General features: G+C 37.4%; 1 long non-coding RNA gene across 1 annotated transcript; it reads right to left on the bottom strand.

The window, feature by feature from the left end:
• Positions 1–23,715: 23,715 nt before the first annotated feature.
• Positions 23,716–25,504, bottom strand: LOC145820454 (uncharacterized). The gene is made up of 2 exons (XR_014362028.1): positions 25,417–25,504; positions 23,716–23,974 (listed from the first exon to the last, which is right to left on the bottom strand). It is a non-coding gene; the product is annotated as an uncharacterized LOC145820454 (long non-coding RNA).

A 25,504-nucleotide genomic window follows, 5' to 3' on the forward strand; every position in this document is an offset into this window, starting at 1 on the left:
CCTCGTGCCACTAATTACGCATCCCGATGCATGATGGTCGAGGGGTCGAATTGCACTACTCAATATAGAATGAATGCACATGAAAACTCAACTAAACCTAACTCCATCATGGATAATCCGGAGTGTCGGTGACTGGGGAATTGAGACACGTTCCGTCACTCGGAGTACGAAACGTACCTCGTTTCCCGTGCTCGGGCTAACTCCTATCCCAAACACAATGCAATATGCATGACATGCATGAAATGCAACTAAGATGCAACCTAACATGCAACATGCTATGAAATGGCATACACGATGCACGAGATAACATGGCATACACGATGCGCTAACAGACAACCTAGCATACACAACGCTATGGAATGAAATGGCATACACAATGCACAAGGGACTTACACCAACACGAGTGGACCTCAGCCACACTCACATAAGAGGCCATACGATGAAAATGAGACAACTCGAGATGCGCGCACGCATGTACGCAAACCGAGGACCGATCCTAAGGCACGAAATGCCACTCTAACAAGACATGGCAAGGCATGGAACATGGTATGCTAGCATGCAAATTTCAGCAGCAAAAAGTGATGCAAAACAGCCCGAAACATGACAATATAGCACCCGATGCATGAAATGAGACCCGAAATGCAAAACTAGGTATACGCAATGACCTATAGCTATACAAAGCATGCATTATTCGAACATGAAATGTAAAGAAAGACTCAAGAAAGTCCCAAAATAAGCATATTTACAGTTTTAAGGAAGGCCAAACAGCGAACACAAATGGGGCTAAGCTAGCATGCAAAAATAGGCCAAAAGGGAGACAAAGAAGGAAGTGATGGCTTCCGGCTCTAAAAAGATGAGGGCCCTTCAACAATGTTGAAAAGGGGCCCAAAATATGACCTTTTACAGTTTATGATCAAACCCAAAACAGTGCGCAAGCATGCTCAAAATACTATGCAAAACAAGGCCAAAAAGAGAGCTATAACACAAAGTACAAAAAATATACCTCAAACAGTAAAAGACCCTTAATGAAACATGAAGAGGGGGTCAAAATAAGGCCATTTACAGTTTGGACCAGAGTCCAAAAATGCAAACACAAGGGGTTAACAAATCATCCAAAAATAAGGCCAAAAGAGGGATATAAAGGCAAGTGGCAAATGGAAGCCACAAACAGTGATGAGCCCTTCAACAATGTTGAAGAAGGACTCAAAATAAGCTTCTTTACAGTTTAGACTAGAGCTCAAAACAGTTTACATATAGGCCTAAAATAATATGCAAGAAAATGGCATACAAAGGAGGTAATGAAGCAAGTGCAAAAAGGGAGCCTCAAACAGTGAGAGACCCTTAAACAAACATGAAATAGAGCTCAAAAAAATGATAGTTTCAGTTAGGGTCGGAGCCCCAACATGCAAGCACAAAGAGCTAAGATGTGAGCCAAGAAAAGGGTCAAAAAGGGGAGAAGAGGACTTACCCTTGAAGACTAATCTTTGACAGCCTTTTGGACTAAGAAATGCTGCCTCCTAAGCTCTGAGAAGACCCTCCAAGCTTCTGGAATGGAGTGGTGGTGTGGTGCTAGGTGATGGTGAGGAAATGGTGTAAGAATCAAAGGGTTTTTTTAAGGCTTAGAGTAGAGAGAGAGAGAGATTTAATGTGAGAGCTCCAAACCAAAATTTTCTAACCCCTAAAACACAGCTGGGGGGTCTGTTATATAGACACAAGAGGGTGGAACAGAGGGGGAAAAATGGAGGGGAAATGAAATTCAAATTTCCCGCCAAAATTGGCCTAAAAGGGAGATAAAGGGGCAAGTGATAGTAGGAGATCTCAAACCGAAGAGATCCCTTCAACAAAGTTTAATAGAGGCTCAAAATAAGACACTTTGTAGTTTATGACAAGCCACGAAAATAAATACAAGTAGGCCTAAACTATCATGCAAGAAAAGGCCTAAAAGAGGGGTAAAGAAGCAAGTGGCAGTAGGAGATCTCAAACATCAAAAGGTCCTTAATTAAACATGAAAAGGACCTCAAAATATGACTATCTCAAGTTTGGGTCGGAGCCCAAAAATGCAGAATGAAGGTTCGGGAGCCAAAACACGCAGTTTAGGGCCCCGAAAGTGGGCTGTTAAACACCGGAAGTGGTGTCCGACCACGAAGTTGGTCTCTCGGACCGCAGTGTCCCTAAAAAGGGAGTAAATAAGATGCATGCCAAAAATTGGAGCAAACGGAGGTGGTTAAGCGGTCCCGAACCGAGGCACACGGCCAACGGCTCCGAAAAACCGAAAACCGGACTCCAAACGGGCAAAACGGCCTACGACCACGAAACGTAGCCTACAGCCACTGAGAGATAATCTACGAGACCTCTCCCTCCCTTCGGGAAGAGAAAAGAGAGAAAACGGAGCCTGGTTCGCAAACCGAGGCAAAGCACAAAAGAGTCCGGAAGTCTGGAGGCAAGGCTCACAGCCGAGACTCTGAAACTTCTGAACGAGCACAATATGCAATATCACCGAGCGCTCAACTGGTGACGTCTAAGTCTCAAGGTCGGTCAAAAATGGGGTGTCTACACGTAGACTCAATCAATATCCTAGAAATTTAAATCTCATACTCATATAATCACATAAACATGTTAACACATAGCATTGCAAACATATAAACATCTCTGTCAAATGAGATAAACCCATTATGATACTATCCACTTCCCACGTACCCAAAATATTCAAACCTGGTACGCTCTTTTACCAAGTTGTCACGTCCTGAAAATAATACAATAATTCAACCATAAAGACTAATACAAAATGACATAAACAGACTATTAAACTTTCATTAATCAGAGTCTATTTACAAAAGGACACGTGCTTTACACATTCATAAGCACTACCCTGAATCTATAGCATGTGGCACCAAACTAAGTGATCAACGAAATAAACGTCCTACGGGCTTACATCGTTCCAAGATAGTTCTTGGTTAAAACAAAAATGTGTCTAGCTCAATACAATTTAAAGCTCTTGGGTATATAAAAATAAATATGACATAATAGAAGCTCTTGCTCCAAATCCCTCTGAGCTACTGCCTTGGCGGAGGCATATCTTCAACACCAGAAAATATTTTTTTCCCAAATAGGGTGAGTCAAAGCCCAACAAAACTATCTAGCACAATATATGAACTTTAACAAAGTTATAAAGATGATGCACATGCTCAATGTTCAAAATAAAATCATTTACAACTCTTCTTTCCAAATCCATATTATGCAAAATATAATGTCCCAATCCAATTTATATCAATTCGTTTCATGTCATTTCATATATCCTCAATTCATGAGTCATATCCAGTGTTATCTAGATAACCCTACTGAGATTACAACTCAGTGGTTTTCTTACTACACAACCATTACACACAAACACTTCAATTTGCCATTTTATGAAAATTTCGTCTGTGAGAATTGGCACCCATGTATACACAATGTTTTCGGGACTTTCACCCTGAACACGCAGGCCAACTTAATTCAATGGAGTCCATCCACTTTCTCTTCCTAAACATGGAGTACATCCCATTTCTTCTCCCAAACATCATACATATGCGATGTATTAAACACAGTCGTATTCAATGACAATAAATAAGAGATTGGTTTCAATTTACGTAATCCTCATGCAATTTCTACAACAATCATAACTATCCTTCACCGATAGCCCAAAACAAATATTTCTAAACAGATATACAATCTTCCCAAGAGATAAATTATTCAAATTTCTATAGGTGGGAGGTGATACACATCCAACTTCACCATTTATATAACCATTCATCTAATTTCATATTCCCATTTCAAATTTCATTATTTATGCAAAATAATTACTTGAACATTTTAGGGCAAGACTCTCATTTTTTCCCAATCTCATCCTAATCACCGAAAATCGACCATTTATAGCATAACCCAAGGTCATATCCATTCCTATAACCATTTCTAAGACATCCATTATAAAACCCCTCTTTGGAATTGAAACCCCAAACCCTAGGTTTGTTAAAATTACTTCACAACCCAATATTTCTCACACATCAAGAAAATGACCAAGTTAAAACTCATAAAAAGTGTAAAGAGTCCCTACCTCAAAGAGAAAAGACAAGAGAAACAAAGGAGGAACTCCAAAGATGCCGAAACCAAAGTCTATTCAGATCAAAATGATGCCCTTCAGGTGCTCTACCTTTTTAACAAAGGTACATGGGTAGAGAGATCACTAGATCTAGGTGAAAATATAGAGAGAATGTAAGTTTTAGGAAGAAAAAGTCCCGATCTAGGGTTTTGGTGGAAAAAGATGTGAAAATGTGATATAAAAAGGTGTTGCTGCGAACTGATATACGCACAGTCCGCTCGAGCGTCAAGTTAACGCTTTGACGCTCGAGCGTCAAACACAATAGGTTGTTTCGCTCGAGCGTAAGAAATGCCCTTTCGAGCGCAGAATATACACATCCAGTAGTTTTGCAGACAGAAGAACATCGCTCGAGTGCAAGAATGGTCGCTCGAGCACACATCCGCTCGAGCGTAGGAAACTATGCTCGAGCGTAGAATGCACTCTCCTAATAGTTTTTCAGACCTGCAAAAGTACTGAGAGTTTGCAAATCCCGCTCAGACGCAAGAAGTGTCACTCGAGTAGAGAAACAAAAATCTGGGCAACAAAGGTTTGAAAATTAAGCAACCAACCTATCTCGAACATAACAACTACATTCCAACAAGCAAGTTTAAGGATGAATAAGGGGATAAAGACATGAACAACCATACAAGGTTATGAATCTCGAGTCTAGAATACAAAATGGATAGTGTCCAAACCAAAAACACTGTAACACGTTTTCAACAAGAGTTTTACCGAAATTGCCTTGCTCTTGGACAAATTAGCCGACCGACCAATTCTGTGGCTGGCCGACCAATTTCTTAGATGACCAGCCAATTAATTTGGTTGTGGTGTAGACATCCCATTTTGACCGACCCGAAGACTTTGGCGCTTTCTTTTGATCACCCGATGATAGAAATAAGAATGTGTTATCTCACAAAAATTCTCAACAAAATAATGAAATTTAAGCTTTAATCCCAACTTTTACCCGTTTCAACCAAAATATTTTAAACCGATTTTAGCCTAAATTTTATATATTTGGCCCACTAAAATATATTTTATTAATCTAGTTATATTTATTTTATAATTTATATATTTTTGTGTGTTTTTATATTTTTGGGCATTTGTATATATATTTATACAAATAATATCTTTGGCTTGCTAAAATATATTTTATTAGTCCATTTATTTTGTTATTTTATAATTTTACATATTTTTTTGTGTTTTTATATTTTTTTAGGGGTATTTGTACATATATTTATGCTAATAATATATTATTATATTATTATATTGTAAAACTGTAGACGCGCCCGCGTGGGCCTCATGCTACGGTTCGGACTCGATTTGTGTCACGGTTCTAAATCTGAACCAAAGAGTCCAAATCTGGCAAATCGTTTTGAGAAATAGATTTTTTTTGAAAGAAGTGCCAAACATGGACTGCTTTGCCAGATACAGAGTCGCCACCTAAATATTTTAAAATGGGGGAATTTAGGAAACCCTGACTCGGTGCCGAAGGCCACATGTCCGTCATCACCGGAGTTGTCTCGGCTCGGGAGCTTGGGTACGATCGGGGAAGGTCAGCTATGAGCACCCCCTTTCGCCCGGTCCGAAGACCGGCCTCTACTAACCGTGATATCTGATTTTGAAAACTTTATGTGTTCTTAATCCGGTTATTAGCCTAGAATTACTATGTTGTGCGCGCAGCAAACAAGTATAGACCAAATTGCCCAAATTGGAACAAAACATTGCATATCCGTTTGGTTTGAAAATGCTTTGGAATTTGCTACTCGCAAGTAGGCTAAAATACGGATTTCAACGAGTTTTTCCAACTCAAACAATCCGGCCTTCACCCACAGGCATTCAAAACAGTTTAACACATAAGCATCTAGCCACATGTTAAGTATGCTGTCATGGTAACATTCACACTCATGCGATATGCTAAAGCGGAAATACTTACATAGTACTCCGTGCCAAAACAAAGAACTTGTTAGCAAACATGCATGATCCAAGTCCATGTGAAGTGCCTAATGCGTCGCATACAAAATATTGCTAGAATAGGCTCGGTTATCCTAAACATGTCATGTGAAAATGCACAATTATCACGTATTCAGTTTGGGAATTGAAGCATTGATGCAATTAGCGTGATGTACCGAGCCTAATGCATGTAATACAAATGCATGGATGCACACATGCATAGCATAAGGTATGCTAAATTAAACGTGCCCTAATCTACCATCGTAAGCAGGTAAATAAAAGGGAAGAAAGACGTGAGGTTGGAAGACATACACACCACCCACACACACTTATTACAGATTTGCCCTCGCTCGGAGGGACCGAATAAATATTACAAATTAATTAACTACGCAAGCTAATTAAATATTACAAATTAATTAATTAACAAATTAACTAATTTAGGAAAACAGTAAAACGTCTCGAGAAGCGCGCCGCCATGCGCAAGCTGCCTCTGTTTTCCTCCCTTTCCTCCTCTGGAGGTTGTCAAAACCTCAGGACTACATCCTTGGACAGAGGGGATCATCACCGGCTAGATGAAATTTCCACCGGCAGTGTGGCATGGCCATCGGCACAAAATAGGGTCTGTCGGCAGGGAAAATGGTGCCGGTCGGCACATTACACTGCCGGTCGGCAGAGTATTCCTACAGAACCTGCAACTCACAGCAACAGGGGCAAAACAAGGCATGGCAGCACAATTCAAGGCATGTATGCACCAACCATGTCTCTTATCATTGTAATGACTCAAAGGGACATGTGCCTCGGTTCTCGGACCACCAATAACGCATTTCCATGCATGATGGCCCAAGGAACCAAGCATGCAACTTCGGTTTCAAATGCATGCAAACCAATCAAACAAATTAGGCCCAATTCCTATCACCAATTCAAGGAACAAGGCATGCATGCAAAATGCAATGCAACCTAGGCATACAAGCTAGGAATGCAACATGACATGGCAAGGCACTTATGCAATCATGCAAGCATACATATGGCAATGCAAATGGATGGCAAGATGGACTTATACATGAATTAGGCAACTCTAAAAAGGCCTAAAACAGTAGCCAATGTGCTAAAAGGTGAGGGCTAAATGGCATGCACACACACATGCACATAAGGACCAACACTTAAGCATAAATCAAACAACATTCAAGCACACTTGAAAGAAGGAAACATGGACAAATTAGCATGCATTATAAGCTCTAAAATCATGCTAACACATGGTGCCAAACCAAGCAACAAATCAAGCCAAGCATGCACCAAAAGGCCTAAATGTTCAAAGCAAATCAATGAGGCATTGAACTACACTTTAACAAGACCAAACATGGCATGCATTAAACAACTAAAAACATATTTTTAGCATGTTAAAACAAGGCCAAAGGACTCCTTAGATGGCATCTAAGTGGCCCAAATTCAAAGGCATACACCATGGCCAAAATATGGAGCATTGCAACACATGCTTTCAAAGCATTAAAGAGGCATGCAAGGCAATCCAACAAGCATGGAAATGGGACTGAAATAGCATGTAGGATGATTCCAAATCACCAAAACAATGCAAAGATGGCATGCTACACATGCACATACTCAAGGCCAACAAGCCCAAATACAAAGGAGCTATATAATGCATGCAAAGATCGACCCAAACGATTATGGACAGAGCTAAAACATGGCAAAATAAGCACATAATCTTCACAAATGCAAGCCTAAAACATGCTCCAACAAAGGCTAACAACCTAGAACATGTTAAGGCACAAATAAGGCATTACATGGCAACTATGCTAAACATGCATGAAGTTCCAAAACCAACTTGAAATCATGTTATATTATAGATATATAAGCATGAAAAACAAACCAAACATGCTCAACACACACTCAAGCATAGGCCTCCTTAAGAGGTCAAAATATGCCCTTTTCAAGGACAACAAGGAGAGGGGGTGGCCCTCTCCTTCTTGGGACTTTAAAGCATCATCTTCACCACTGAAATCCCTCAAGATTTCAGTGGTGAAGAGACCTCAACACCAAAATCCCGGAGCTAATACAAAATGGTCCAAAAAGAGGCCTTTCAAGGCCTAAGGGTGGTCAACAACCCTCAAACAACAAAACACTCTTAATAAACAACAAAGAGGGCTTAAAAACAGAACTTTTTTATGTTATACAATAATCACAAAAACAGCTCTAAGACTAGTAGAAAATCAATGCAAAAATGGGGGAAAAAGGGACTAGTTTCTCACCCTTGTAGTCCTCTTCAACAATGGTGCTCCAATGGCCTCCTTGAGCTTGAATCCAACACCAAAGCTTCAAAACACACTCTTTAGAACCTCAGCTCCAAGAGGAAGGTGAAACACTAGGTGTTTGTGTGCAATAGTGAGACACAAAACACCTAGTGAACAAAATGAGAGGGAAAGAGAGATAGGTTGTGTATGTCTAACCCTAACCCTAGAAAACCAGAGCTCTCCTCTGTATTTTTCCTCTCTCAAAAATGTCTAAAGCCTCTTCTTTTCCTTAGAGAGAGACCCTCTCTATATGCCTCTTGTAAAGCTTACAAGACAAGCTTTGCAAGAGGGAGATCCCTCCATACACGTGTATGGAGGGGAGCAAAAGCAATACAGCTGTCCAAAAATATCTGCAAAAGCAGATGAACAGCAATCGGCCGGCAAAAATGCCATCTTGGCCAAAAAGAGTGCCGACCGGCACAAAAAAGTGCTGACCGGCAACAAAGAGTGCCGGCCGGCAAACAATATTGCCGGTGGCAGCAAAAACCAGCCGGTGGCATCTAGCCACTGCCGGTGATGGGTGGGGATGGTCTACAAGCCCCATTTTGCCCTTCCAAGGCAAGATGCAAGTGTTTGGTGCAAAACCAGACACTAAACGGTCGAGTTCGGGGATCCTGAGGCAAGGCGCGCGGGCCGAGGCCTCCGGGAACTCCAAACGAACACAAACATGGAAGATCACCGTGTGTTCAAACAGTGACGTCCAAGTCTTGAGGACGGTCAAAAATGAGGTGTCTACAAAAATGCACAGTGTTTTCATTGTGCACCTTCTGAAAATCATCCTACCGTTTGAAAATCTCAACTTTGCACAGTGATTTCACTGTGCACCATTTGAAAATTCATCCTCTCCACCATTTCAAAATTTGTTTCCTTGTGATTGTTTTTGCCTATAAAAGAGGTAGCTAGAGGGGAATTAAGAAAAAAAAATGAAGACAAATTTTGGGGGATTAGAAAAAAGAAAAAGAAAGGATCATAAAGGACAATTGAGAGGAGAAAATAGAGAGGAAAAAAGATTTAGTGAAAAATTTATTTTCAAATAGGGAGAGGAAAAAAGAAAAAAAAAAATTGTTTTAAAAGAGGAAAACAGAAAATTTTAGATATTTTATTTTTCTGAACCAAACATTTCTTTCCATTTTTTTATTGCCTTTTTATCTATACACCAAACACCAATAGAGCTGAAATTTCAAATTTTGGACTAAGAATTGAGAATACATTCCATAACCTTGAGGGTAATCAAAATAAAGTTGTAAATAAGAAAATTCATCCTTTTTCCAAAAGGTGAATTTTCACAAACTTTCATTTAAATTTAAAAATGTAATATAATTTGTTTAAATTTTTTTACTCCTTTATTTATTGCTTTAATGGGAAAGATGCACCACCCACATATCGGTTGTAATTTACTGCTTTTCATAATTGTTTTACTGCTTTAGTGGGAAGGATACACCACCCGTATATTTGTTGTAATTTATTGTTTTAAATAAACTGTTGTAATTTATTGCTTATATATAAGCTGTTGTAATTTATTGCTTTAAATGGTTGGTCAAAACCAACTAATTTGTTAGAAATGTAACCCCGCTGAATGAATAGTAACCGATGGTGACTAGTAACCTCTGGCAGTAAATAGTAATCCCGATGATGAATAGTACCTCTGGCGATGAATAGTAACTGTGAATGAAAAATATCCGGTAAGATGAATAATGACCAAAGAGGGTGAATATTACCTGCCGCGGTGAATGGTATTTCGTTAGACAAATAGTGCTCCTACAAAATAAGTTTTCCTAGATGAAGCAGAGCAGTCACTCGACAGTGGATGAATAGTACCGGAAAATGAATAGTAACTTTTTTTAAAAAAATTATGTTATTCGTATGATTTGTAAGATTCGGTTTGTGTTGTAATAATCTCGCAATCTCACGTCTTTTATTCGGTTTTGTAATAATTCAATGTTGTAATAATTTCCAACCTCCGCTTCTTTCTACCCCTTTCTATGTATGTCTTCCAACCCTATTTCTTTCTATCCCTTTTATTTACTCGCTTTTCATATTTTGTAAATAGCATCATATTTTATTTTTCAACATATCCATGCTTTGTATCTATATTTCATGCATTTAGATTCGACTCATTTGTACTTGTGAATTTAATTAATTCTTATGTGATTTTGTGCGCTACCACATGTCATGTTTTAGTAGCTTAATCTTTAGTCGCGTTTTGTGTATGTATTGTATTAGGATATTGTATATAAGATCATGCCTATTTTCTAACTTTGTTTTGCAGCTGTTCGCGGGACGTCAGTAAATATGTAAGTTTTTTGTGCTTTAACATTCTGTTTGTGTATGTTTTTCTTATTATGTGAAGCATTCTATCATGTGGCTACTTGCTTATGTGATATGTGTAGACATCCCATTTTGACCGCTCTTAAGACTTAGACGCCTCACGTTGAACGCTCGATGATGAAATGTTATGCTGTGTAATCGTTCGATTTCTTCAACAAAAGACTTCAGTTGTGAGCTTCAAAACCTAAACCTTGCACCCTCTTTAGATCAAAACCTAATTTTTTCTAGTCTAACCACTTAGAGAAGAGCTCGCTAGCAAGTGGCCGGTAAGCCATTTTTGATTGGCCGATCGTCCCTCTTCATGGCCAACCGGTTATGTTTAGCGCAACAGATATTTTGACAGATGCCAGGTGTCTCCATGTGCATGTCTTGCACTAGCTGTCTCATTACAGATATTTCCAACATAAGGTGTTGCTTTTCTATAAATACATGACCTCCCCTCATGGTTTGGGGTTAGAAAATTTTGCCAAGAGCTATAACTTGTCAAACACTCTTCCCTCATCTCTTGCAATATACATATACCATACATATACCTCCTAAGCCAAAACTTGAGGCCTTTTTGCTAAGATTCTTGAACACAACTTTAACTCTTGAGAGTGTTCAACTTGTGGTTTGTGAACTAGAAGAGAATCCTCTCTTTTAAGAGGTATACCTTAAGCTTTTGTACCATCCCTTCTTTCTCTTTTCTTTGCTTTTTCATACTATTTTTCAGAGTGTTTTGAGGCTTGAAATATGTGATTTGAGTCACAAAAAAGAGGAGGGGTTAGCCATCTTTCCTTACGCTTATTGGTTAGTTGAAACTCCTTCGCTTTGGCCCATTTTTGCTCACTTTTTCCACCTCAAAAACCTGATTTTCAATACTATTTTTGTGCTATTTCAAAGCTTTTTAGTGTGTTAAATTATGCTTTAAATACTATAGATGTGTTGTTGTAAGTCTTCATGGATATAGCTTTTAATCCATTTGAGTTGATAGTATTTTCTTTTATTTTTTTTATAGCTTTCATACATGTTTATACCATTGTAATCATCAACTTTCCATTAGCACTCTACAATCTCCCTCCTTTCTTTGTTTCTTTGATTAAGAGTTGTACCAAATGAAAGATTATTGCTCAAAGCATAAAAAAGAGACCTCTCAAGCTAAGTGGTTTAATCTCTTCGGAGGTTCATTACTAGGGCATTGCATCTCTCTTATGTTAAGCGCGATCTCTTGTTTGATACTTGATTTTGCACCAGTGCATTACTTCTAAGGACTAATTTTCTAGTTTAGACCCTTAGAAATCACAAGGGAAAGTGTCATTATAGCTTATTATCAAGTTTGGATTTGGAGTCATTATCGCTCATTTTGGGTTTGATTAGTCAGTATCGCTCTCTTTGAGTTTGACTAGTCATTATCGCTCATTTTTGTTTGACTTAGAATTCATTATCGCTTATAAATGAGTTTGATTCTTTTTTTTGTAATTTCCCCCCATAGAAAAGGGCTTAAAAAGCTCATTTCTCGGGTTAAGTCTTGCTTGCTATTCTTTATTGCATTTGGACTTAGTGGACATAATCATCACATTTGGACAAAAATGAAGAAAATATAAGAAATGGAAAGGTAATGTAAAAAAAGGCTAATAAAAAAGAGGTTAAAAAGGTAATAAAATTGGGTTAGGTTAAATCGGACGTTATATTGAACCTATTGCGTTTTGAATCATTGCATACTTTTTTGTGATGTTTAATGATTCATGAAGCAATGTCTACTCCTTCCCTTGAGGTAACTCCATGATAGAGATAGGGTATTGCCTATCTTTTGTTTAATTTATTGAGCTCTTCTTCTATCGTTTCTAAGATCATCACGCAACAAATTTACGACAATTAATGATTTGAGAAACGAATCTACTCCTCCCTTGATCATTTTCATGATAGGGAAGGACAAAGAGGATAAACATCTCCTAGAAACACTATGTTTTTGCTCTATTTCAGCTTTGTGGCAGTAGGGTATCCTCCAGAAGCAGTGGCCGGCCGGCCATCATTCTATACAGCCAACCATTTTTCAAGGCTGGCTAGCCACATATTTTGTACAGGCAGTGGCATTTTTATAACAGAACAGAGTAGAATCTAAGGCCAAAATAGAATGATTTTTTGACTGTAAATAGAGCAGATTCTGGCAGCAAACAAAGAGGTTTACGGGAGGATGCTCTCAATTGTGTGCATGTGGCTCCTCGCCTCTCGTTCAAGTCTATTAAATTAGTGCTTTAATATTAGTATGTTGTAATTAATTACTTGCTTTACTATTATTTGGACTTGTAATAGATAATTAATTAGTCTAGTTTATTCATTTGGGTGTTGTAATAATTAGTTAATTAGGACATTCATTCAAACCCTCTTGTGTGAGGGCAAACTTGTAATATTTTGTATGTCTTCTAACCCCATTTCTTTCTCCATTTTATTTATATACCTACTGTGGTAGTATCATATTTTTCGTTTTATATCATTGCCATGCTTTGTATTCATTCTTGCATGCATTGGGTTCGGTTCATCATTCTAACATCGTTGTCATTTCCAACTTACTTGAATTCGTGCATTGCCGCATACTTTGAGTTGATCCATATGACATGTTAAAATAAACCGAACCTAGTAGTTACATTTTGTGTGTGTTGCATTAGTCACTTTGCATAGTTAGGAACATACATTTTTTCTAATTATTTTCTTCTCTTTGGTTTGCTTCGGTGGAATACTAGGTGAGCATTTTCTCTTTAGTATATTGCATATGTGTTTGTGTTGCCCTATCAAGCATACTACCATGAGGCTAAGTGCTTATTTGAAATACCTCTTTGAATGCCTGTAGATGGAGGTTATTTCGCTTAAGTTGGGATGATTTTGATTAATGTACATATGAGCTTACTTTTCATTCAAGTAGCACATATTCAAAACTCTTTTCAAACAAACATGCAATGAAAGCATTCCAAAATGGGTGACATAGTCTATACTTGTGTGCCTCACATAGTAAGTTAGTATAATAATCAGAACATGCGCATATATGTACAAAAAAATCACATAATGATTAGTAGAGGCTGATTTTTGATCGGGTGAGTGGGGTGCTCAATTCATGACCTTTCTTTCTCATACCTAAGTTTCCGAGCTGAGACACTTTGGTTATGATGGACAAGTGGCCTTTGGCACGAGTCACAGATTTCTTAAATTTTTTAAAAATATTTAGGTAACGACTCTGAAATTTGGCAATGCAATCCATTTTTGGCATCTCTGATGATTAATTAATTTTCTAAGATTTTCCGGACTTAGACTCTCATTTGTGTTTCTCTATTTCACATTGCACTTGTGAAACCAAATTCAGAACCACGGGAGTCTGAACTGTAAGACTATCGTATCCGAGGAGACTAAACCCCTCCGAGGACCACAAAAAGCCAACTACAATATGTCTCTATGAATGCTAGTGGATGGAGGTTGTGTCATTTAACTTGGAATAATATTGATTTCATGCTTGTGAGCTCGATTTCTTTTGAGTTGTACATCTTCAAAACTCTTTAAAAAATACATAGAATCAAGTTTTTTCCAAAATGAATGATATGATCTATACTTATTTGCTTCACATAGTAAATTTTAAGATTTATTAATAAATCGGAATATGAACATATAAAGTAAATAAAAATCATATCATGGTTTAGTAGAGGTCAATTTTTTGATCAGGTGAGCGGGGGGATGCTCAATTAATGACATTCCCCTCTCATACCTAAGGTTTTGAGCCAAGCATCATTGGTTATGACAAATAGTGGCCTTGGCACGAGTCACTAATTTTTAATTTTTCCAAAATATTAGGTGGCGACTTTGAGATCTGATGACGCAATCTATTTTTGGCAAAGGTTTTTTTTTTTTTTTTTACAATAAAATGGATTTTCTATAAAGTTGTCAAATCTGGACTCTCATTTATGTTTCACATTACACTTGTGAGACTAGATTGAAGAAATCGAGGGTCTGAAATATTTAACGCTTGTGGGTACCTCCCGGGCGCTGTTACAGTTTCTAGTGACTCTGCTGGGGATATTAAGAGATTTTGACTTGAACTCCATGTTATGACTTTTATTTTCAATTATATATTTATTGCATTTCATGCATTGGTGCGCTTAAGTCCCGTGCTCATCACCTGTTATCTTAGATGGCTATTTGGTTTCAAGCGGATAGAGGGGCATGGGCTCTAGTATGGTAGGAGCACAAGCCTTGGAATCGGAATCACCGTATACCAGTGTCTTGTTGAGGTACCGTTCTTGACCAAAGACTGACCCAATGCATCTAATAAGCTCTAGCAACTTCCAAGTTAGGGCAAGATGCTACGCCATCCTAGGATGTATGATGCCGTTTGTTTAAATAGTGAAATCCTAGTTCATTGCAAAGCTAAGACAAGATAACCTTACCCTCCATAGGGGTGTTTATTCTCTTTCTTGCTATGTGCAATAAATGGAAATCTATACAGGGGAATGGTTCAGGCATGTCAGTTTATGGGGTTCAATTTTTTCGGTGGGGCATACAATGATCAGTTGTGCGAATTGAGTCGAAATGCTACCGGAATTCTGATTGGGGGTATTGTTTTTGGTTTTCTTTTTGTTAAATTGTTGTAGCACCATAGCTTCAGAAAAAGTCTGACATCCCACAAAGTCTAGCAGTGTGAATAAATAAAACTTGTGGGATATCCATCCATTTTTGTGATTGGGAAGTGACTACCTGTTAATTGCACGAGCTTTATTCTAAGTGCGGTAAATGACCCGCACTTTAACAAGTAATTTGAGAATGGTTTTATTCTGAGTTCTGAATTGAGTGTTGAGTCTGAATTTGATTCCATCAAGTCTGTAGAATTAAGACCAGGCCCGAGTCATTCTAGCAAATCCGAGTCTACTGATTTTGGGGGTGATAACCCGGACATCACTATCATTCTGTGTCTATCTTTTCTTTTCTTTTTCTTTTTGAGTTTGTTTCAACCATTGAGCTAGCAGTTCTAAATGAAGATGAAGTAATTTTTACCTACTTCTCTGTGACTTTAAATCATTGCATTGACCAAAAAATTTCAAAACTTTTTCCAAAACTTTGATAAAAACGAAATGGAAGGAATTCCTCAAGATTTAAATTTGATCGACTAAGAGGAAGAGATGTGTGCTAAGCCCTTTATGGATAAGATCATTTTTGTTAATGTGGGTACTGAGCAAGATCCTTGCTTGGTCCAGATTGGTTCTACATTGTCTTCAGAGGAGTACGAGCGATTAATCGCTTTATTAAAAGCTTTCAAAAAATGTTTTTGCATGGTCCTACGAAGACATGCCTAGAATTGATCTTGACCTTGTACAATATAAGATCCCTCTCGACCTTGGGACTCAACCGCCCCTAGCTTTCAAACCTTGATTCAGTATGTTCAATGATCAACCAAAGTACGAGGCTTGCATAGCCAAATTGGAAACAACCCTAGAACTAGGGATAAAAAAAAGGTTGGATGTGATCAAGGATTCAAACTTAGTCACCTACCTAGTCAGAACGAATAATTGGTTTGTCGACTTTTTGGCAACTCTAGCTTCAATGGTGGATATACCGATTGGGGTCAAAATGCATCCGATCCTCACAGAGCAAGTGATAGCGGCAATAGAAAAAGTTGAAGATGAAAGTCCTTGGTGTCACAACATTTTTGGAAAATAAACTATACCACAAGAGGCAAATGCTAAAGATAAGATGTCAACGTAGGATTGCCAAGGCATTCAAAAAAAAAAAAATCAAATCCCAGAATATGAGAGATGAATATTTAGTATTGAAAGACAATCGAACTCTTGTCCATGACCTTAGGGGCAAATTCAAAGCCAATTAGCCCGGTCCCTACATTATCACGTCTATCTAATCAAGAGTAGCGGCCATTCTTGTGGATTTATATGGCCTAGAGATCTCACAATCAATCAACATGGACAAAAAACAAAGTACTATCCTTGAGAGGCTTGCCGGGTCAAAAACCCAGAAGGGCGACACATGCAAAAATTTAGAACAGAAAAACAAAAACAAAAAATAAAAAATGAAGAAAAATGAAAAATGAAAAAACAGAAAAATAAAGAAAGATGAAAATGAAAAAAATAAGAAAAGAAAAATAAAACAATTGAAGAAGAGCTCGCAAATTCGAAACCCGGAAGGGTGACTTTGGCAAAAGTTAGAGCACAAAAAGAGTGTTAATACCCGAGTGAGCCTCACCTGAAACTACGTAAGGCCTGATTCCTATCTTTAGGATACGTAGACAGCTTCATCCTGATGTTTGGTCCTAACCATTTTCAATTCACTTATCCCGTCCATGTTTGATTGGTGTATATTTACTTGACTCGGCTATCTTGTCCATGTTCAATTGGGTTATCTTTATTCGGTTCAATTGTCCTATCTTTTTTTTCAACTGCAAGACAAATCAAGCTTGGGTTATTTGCGTATCTCAAAGGTTGATTCCATATTGGTCGGGTAATAGCCATTTGTGAAAACAGTTTTTGAGGATTTTTAATGAAATTGACTAATTTTCAAAAATTATTCCATTTTTTTTTTCAAAATCCAGACCATTCTTTGGACCCAAAAATGGAAAAATTTCAGTACTCATAGTTTGACTTACGTGATTTCAAAAGAGAGTGAAACAAACATGCTAATCTAACTCTCATGTTGGTTAACCTCTTTTTAGTAGAAAACAAAATTGAAAAAAGTCAAAGAAATGAACTAGGAGCATAGTCGATTCGGAAATTTTGTCTTCTCCCTACACTCTCGAGTCTCATGTTACATGTTTCAGCCGACTGGCTAATAATTCAGTCGGCAGTCCGATTTGTTATTTGACTCCAGGTGTTTCTTAATTGTTTCAGTCGGTCGACCACTAGTTTAGCTGGCCAGCCAATTTTTTAGCGAGTTCATCAGTTCGTTCAGCTGGCCGATTAATGAATTAGTTGGCCCGTCAATTTTTCAGTTGGCTGGCCAATTTTGATATCAATCCAGAATGGAAAACTACAAAGTTGTGTATGCTCAATGGTTTGTCCTTTCAAGTCATGTTTTGAGTGTCTTTCATTCCATTAAGTGCAAATAGGTGTGTTTGGATTGCTTTTGTTTTATTTTTTCATTGAGTCATATTTTGATTTCTGGCCAGTTAAAGGCTCAATGTCAAATCAAAACTCATTGAAATTCAATCATTTTCAAGCAAAATGTTTTCAAGCTCAAGTGTTGTGTCATTCAGGCTATGATGTGCAGAACAAAACTCATTTTATTAAACTTCAGGGTGAAGCCCCTAATTAGCATTACCAAAAAAAAAAAAAAAAAGAAGAAAATTTCGAAAACAACAAAAAGAGAAATCATCTGAAGCATTGGTGCTCATTCCTAAGCAAAAACAGAAAGGCAAAAACAAAAGAAGAAAAAAGAAGAAAAATTGAAAATATAAAAAAATAAAGAGATTAAAGAATTTTCTCAAGTTCCAACAGTAGCTCGGTGGCAAAGATCACAAACCAACTTCATTTGCAGGCAACTTCATCGCTCAACCCTATCGTCAATTGCCACGCCACATCTTCACTGTTGGGAAGCCCTTGAAGACTCTGCCAGCATTTGCAGAGCTTCTAAAAGAGATTACTCACCTTCGTCCGTTAAATAAAAAGCACCAATGAGCTCCGAATCGAGCTACAAAGGTCACCTGTATTTTCAACTCTTTGTTTTGCTTCTTCAAATTGTTAATCTCTGCTTGAGCATCCTTGTACATATCTTGGAGCAGAGAGAGTTGGGTGTTTAAATGATGTACTTCACTCTTCCTACCCTACAACTGACGGCGGTCTCCACACAAGACTTCAATGTGTAGTAGCATTAATGTCAGATTGCATTGCCATCAGTTGCTCGACTGACGGTGCAGGAAAGTTAAGAACATGAGCATGGACAGGAGTGCTCTATCGAAGCTCAGAGGAGCTGGCAATCTCGATTGGGGAATTGTTAAGGTCATGGATGAGAGTGAGATAACGGTGAGAATAGGCCATGTTAGGGGAGAATATTGACAAGAAGAGAGGTTGCAAAGTAATGGCATGGAGGGTTAGTTTTGCAGCTTTTTGCTCTGTCTCTCTCGCAGGCCTCATTTAAAAAGAAAATGGAAGAGAAGAAGAAGCCAAGGAAGAAGGATTGCCAAGGCAATCTTTGACAATCAAGGCCAGTCCAACTGTTGTCGGTCATGCGTGGCGTGATTGTTGAAATCGAGCGCCGGACACGGCGCTTGACGAAAACGAACAAGGCAGAGAGAGAGAGAGAGAGACAAAAATAAGAGAAAAGTGTATATATGTATATATTTTGTATATAATATATATATCTGTGTGTGTCCGTATATGTATACCATGTATGTATCCGTATGTCCCATATATATGTATATGTATGTATTCAAATATGTATATGGTTTGTATGTATATATTTTGTCTGTGTGCATGTACGTAGTACGTATTTTGTATATCGTTTGTATGTATATACATATATGGTATGTATAAAATACAAAAACATCCACACATAAAAAAAAAAAAATTTCAAAAATGCAAACAAAAATGAAAAATTATATCTTTGTGTTTGGTTTTTACCACACTTCAAATGCAGTCAGAAAATCAAAAAAATCAAAATTGGAAACTTGATATTTTCTCCCATGAGGTGTTTCTCTAGAAAATCACTTCCTGAGATGTTTTCTACAAAACATTGTTTATCAGAATGAAATGGACCCATACATTGAGTTCCAAAATCTTTTTCAAAATTTGGTGTTTGAAACATCACCTTTTTTGATACAAAGTCAACCTAGCTCCATTTCCTACTGCTATCGTGTATCTATTGTACGATCCTACTGCTATCGTGCATCTATAGCACGATCAAATCGTTATCATGCATCTATTGCATAATCACACAGCTATCGTGCATCTATTGCACAATCAAACCGCTATCGTGCATTTATCGCATGATCAAACGACAATTAAATCGCTATTGTGTATCTATTGTATGATCACATTGCTATCGTGCATGTATTACATGATCAAACCGTTATCATGCATCTATCGCACGATCTCGCCGTTCTTGTGCATCTATTGCATCATCTGATCGCTCTCGTGCATCTATCGCACGATCGCACTGTTCTTGTGTATCCATCACACAATTTAATTGCTCTCGTGTATCTATCGCAAGATCGCACCGTTCTTGTGCATCTATCACACAATCTAACTGCTCTCGTGTATCTATTACATGATCGCACCATTCTTATGCATCTATCGCATAATTTGCTACTCTCATGTATCTATCCCACGATCGCACTATTCTAGTGTATCTATTGCACAATCCAACCGCTATCGTGCATCCATCGTATGATTACGCCGTTTGTATGTATCAATCTTACGATCACACCGTTCATGTGCCTTGATTGTATAATCAAACCATTCATGTGCGTCTATCATACAATCCAACCGTTCTTGTGCATCCATTGTTCAATCTGACCACTCTCGTGCATTTATCGCATAATCCAATCGTTCTTATGCATCCATCGCACAATTGCACCGCTCTCATGCATCTATCACACGATTACATCGTTCGTGTGCATTCATCGCATAATCTGACCACTCTCGTGTATCCATCTCACGATTTCACTATTCTTGTGCATCCATCGCACAATCTGGTTGCCTTCGTGCATATATCGCATCGTACCATTATTGTGCATCTATCACACTAGCACACCACTCATGTACATCTATTTCACCATCATACTGTTCTTATGCATCAATTGCACAATCACACTACATGTTGCATCTATTGCATCACAACGCAAAGCATGTTCAGTATTTGCATTTTAGTCATTCATGTAGAAAGCATGTTTGCATATCTTGTTTATATCACTCATGTAGAAAGCATGTTTGAGTAACATTATGTACTATATTTGCATTAGTTAACATGCATCTTGTTGTTAACATGAGGTTTGTTTTATTGCTAGCATTGCATCACACAAATCATGGGTTTTCAAAGCAGCCGGCTTCGTGAAGCGTGTAAGTCCAACTTTCAATTACATTTCAAGCATATCATTCGCATTCTGCTCCTAAACTACGCTGGTTTGATTCCTTGCAAATGGATACATAAGCAACCCTCGAGTTCAACCATATGTATTTGTATCTTGTTTGTTTGCCCAAGTCTTACGGCCTTGTCAAAAAGGTCGTCTTCGGGCTTTGACATTCACTCAAGTCAAGAAATGATTTTGAGTTTTTTCAAAAAGGGGCAACTGTAGACATCTCATTTTGACTGACCCTAAGACTTGGACGCTTTCTTTTGATCACTCAATGATGAAAATAAGAATATGCTATCTCACAAAATTCTCAGTGGAATGATGGAATTTAAGCTTTAATCCAAACCTTCACCCATTTTGGCCAAAATGTTTCAAATCGATTTTAGCCTAAATTTAATATATTTGGCCCATTAGAATATATTTTATTAATCTAGTTATTTTTATTTTATAATTTTATATATTTTTGAGTGTTTTTATATTTTTTGGCATCCTTTGGCCTGCTAAAATATATTTTATTAGTCCATTTATTTTGTTATTGTATAATTTTACATATTTTTGTGTGTTTTTATATTTTTTGAATATTTGTACATATATTTATACTAATAATACCTTTTTATATTATTATATTATAAAGTGCACAGCGTATTCATTGTGCACCTTTTGAAAACCATCACACCATTTGAAAATCTCAACTTTGTACAGTGTTTTCACTTTGCACCATTTGAAAAATTCATCCTCTCCACCATTTCAAAATTTGTTTGCTTGTGATTATTTTTTTTTTTTTTTTTTGCCTATAAAAGAGGCAGGTGGAAGGGGAAAAAAAAACAGAGAAAAATTGGTGGGATTAGAAAAAGAAAAAGAAAGGATTAGAAAAGACAATTGAGAGGAAAAGATTGAGTGAAAAGTCTATTTTCAAAAAGGGAGAGGAAAAAAAATTTTCATTTTTAAAAGAGGCAAACAAATTTTTTTAAAATATTTTATTTTTCTGAATCAAACATTTCTTTCCATTTTTTTTTTTAATTGCCTTTTTACCTATACACCAAACACCATTAAAGCTGAAATTTTAAATTTCAGACTGAGAATTGAGAACACATTCCACAACCTTGAGGGTGATCAAAAGAAAGTTTATAAGTCAGAAAATTCGTCCTTTCTCCAAAAGGTGAATTTTCGCAAACTTTCATTTAAATTTAAAAATGCAATATAATTTTTTTTGTAAAATTCTTTTACTGCTTTATTTATTGCTTTACTGGGAAGGATACACCACCCACATATTTTTTTTATAATTTATTACTTTTCATAATTGTTTTACTATTTTAGTTGGAAGGATGCACCATCTACATATTTATTATAATTTATTGTTTTAAATAAACTGTTGTAATTTACTGCTTATTTATAAGCTGTTATAATTTATCGCTTTAAATGGTCAGTCGAAACCATCTAATTTGTTAGAAATGTGTCCTTGCTGGATGAGTAGTAACCTCCGGTAGTGAATAGTAACCCCCATGATGAATTGTACCTCCGGCGATGAATAGAAACCGTGAATGAAAATATCCAGTAAGATGAATAATGACCAATGAGGGTGAATAGTACCTGCTACGATGAATAGTATTGTCGGCGATGAATAGTATGCCACTGGACGAATAATGCTCCCACAAAATAAGTTTTCCCGAGCGAAACAGAGCAGTTCCCCGACAGTAGACAGAATAATTTCAAGCGGATGAATAGTGTTCCGCCGGATGAATAGTATCGGCGAATGAATATCATCTCCAATTATTACTAGGTCTACCACCTCTCCGAACAGCTGAAATTGTCGATATGGCCTCTTCCTCCCCATCTTGACCAACCTCAAGAATAACGACTTCCACGTAAGCCGTTGCCTTTACAAGTGTGTGATAATCTCTATACATAGCCCTGGCAACTTTTCCCCTGATATCATCACACAACCTTCCTTCAAACTCAAGACAACAACGCTCCTCTATTGCGACCAACTCTGGAGCGAACCTCAATAAATTAGCAAACCTCGCCTTAAACTGTGCCAAAGGAGTATCACCCTAGCGCAACTCAACAAACTGTTTGCTCAATCTTTCCTAAGCAGAAGAAGGAAAATACTTAGCCAAAAAGCCCTTAGAGTGGTGCCCACAAAAATCCTCACAGACTTCCACTAATAACCGACATCTCCCTTTAGTTGGAAACCAGCCAAATTAACTCTCAACTCCTCGTCCTCGACTCTGAGCATATCAAGAGTCTTGGGAATTTGTTCTAACCAATCTTCTACCTCCAACGATTTAGGGTCTCCCAAAAACTCAGGCGGATTAGAGTGAAGAAACTCCTTGGTAAGCTTAAGGGTATGACCATGGTCTCTCTCATTACAAGCTAGAGCATCTCTTACTACCCTTACAATCTCACGTGCAGCTTCCTCGCCTACAGCCGATGTTATAAGGGCAACTGCTAACGGAACTGTTGTGCCCCTACCGACACTTCTACTTCCAACACGACCTCTACCACCTCGTGTAGACATCCTATAAACCAAAACAAAACCAAACTTAGTGAACAACACAACGGCTTTCCCTAAGGCACACACTCTCCACTGCTGAGGTGCAAGACACACTTAACACAAAATCACATAAACAGTTAAACATTTAATCACATAATCTAATCAAGTCCACAAACATAGATACTTATCCCCAGAACTCTCAAGAAATTCTCATCAGAAACTATGTTGATCAAGCGTGTTTCCAATAAGACCTCAAAGCAAGTTCACCGGCTACCAGTACTATCCATGACTTAATCACATGCTTACATAAATACAACATATAGAGTCCTAATACTTATCCTAACTATATGCAAATGTCCTCACCAAGCATAATAAACCAATTGTGGAAAAAAATCACTTCCCACGAGCCCAAGGTATTCAAACCCGATTAGCTCTGATACCAAGTTGTCACGCCCCACTTTTTATTATCCGAATAACATTATCATATCCATTAACATAAATCCATTTCCATTAAGAATAAGCAGAACTATACATACATTACCTCCATAAACAAATAAAAATCTTCTTAATCGTACATATATGGAATGCAACAGAAATTGCATTTAAACAAAATGCTCGTAGGCTTACATCTTTACATTAAAAATAAGGATTTAACCCTTTTACAACAATGGCGTTCCGCCAACAAGTATAGGCCCCGTGGCCAACAATTAAGGAAGATCATCAATCTTGAATAATCTCTAAACTTGCACCTAAAAAATGATTAGCAATGTGGGATGAACATAAAGTTCAGTAGAGATCCCAATATGATCCTAAACAATAACAATATACAAATTTCTATGATCATGAATGCACCATAATGTACAATATAAATAATGTGACAGTTTAATATTCAAAATATACTTATGTAAGAACATTTTCTCCCAAAACATGCATTTGAACACTACAAGGTGTAAAACCATTTGTTTTCTTTCCAATTATCCAGCTTAGTTCAAAAAATACTTCTCCACAATGCAACCTTGGTTATTTAAACCTCCACGTAAATGTAAAAGAATTCTATCTCCACATTTATTTTGAAAGCATGTTCATAGATACAAGTCATAACCCAATCCTATAACTCAATAATCCACTACACACACTTATGCAACAACACATCTACTATCTTCCTTGTCCATAGGCCTAAGGGCAATGAACACCCATAACAAAAACACCAAGAAACATATATTTCTAAACATAATTAATTGAACATAATACATACTTCCATTTCCATAGGCCTACGTTGCAAATGGCAAATGATACAATCCACATAACACTAATGCTTTATCGGTCTCACCCGAAGGGGAACGACCCCAAGGTCACACTTTATTGGGCGCAAACCGGAAGAAAAAGGAACCTATCTCAAGCCACTACACTTTATTGGCCTCCCGAAGAAAAATAGATCTCAATTTCACACTTTATCGAGCGCATACTAGAAGGAAGATGAACCTCTAGTAAGGCACCATGCTTTACCGGCTTAACTGGAGAGAAATAGACCTCCCAAACAACATTCAAGCAATAACACAACGTGCTAAACTACATAAATACCGTACGAGTTTAAAACATACACATAATTTATTCAACAACAACAATGTCATCCTCCACCGATAACCAAAGACAAAATCTCTAAACAGATAAATAAATGACTCTCATGAATTAGATTCGTAATTTCAAAACATCGACATTACAAATAGCAATATTCCCATTTCATTTCATAAAAGAGTTAAGACTCATTGTTTTATGTTCAAAAACCAAATTGGTTATTCCAAACCCTCAACATTTTCAAACCATAGCTAAGCCTCTTCTTATTTAACAAAAATCCCATTTTTAGTAACCAAGCATTAATTCAATCCCCTAAAGCATTTGTTCAATCTCATAACTCATAACCCAATTATTACCTAACTTTACCCCCTTTTGTTTATTAATTCTTAATAATAAATTAGGGCTTTTCACCACAATCAACATAGACATGATTAACTACCTCTCAACATACCAAATCAACCATCAATCATACAATTCTAACTCCTAAAGCTCAAACCCCAAATCCCCTTTCATGCTTTTAGAAAATGTCTTAACAAACATATTTTTAAATGCAATAAAAAAAATACCACATGTCTATCTATAAAGAGTTATTGAAGAGGAGCAAAAGAATCCATACCTCTTGAAGCGAAGACGAGACAATCCAAAAATCATTGGCGACGAAACGACAACCCGCTCAGATTAAATAGAAGCCCTCACTGAGCCCT

This window comes from Camellia sinensis, chromosome 2 (assembly GCF_055761805.1).
Source record: "Camellia sinensis isolate YWXY chromosome 2, ASM5576180v1, whole genome shotgun sequence".
Taxonomy (NCBI): domain Eukaryota; kingdom Viridiplantae; phylum Streptophyta; class Magnoliopsida; order Ericales; family Theaceae; genus Camellia; species Camellia sinensis.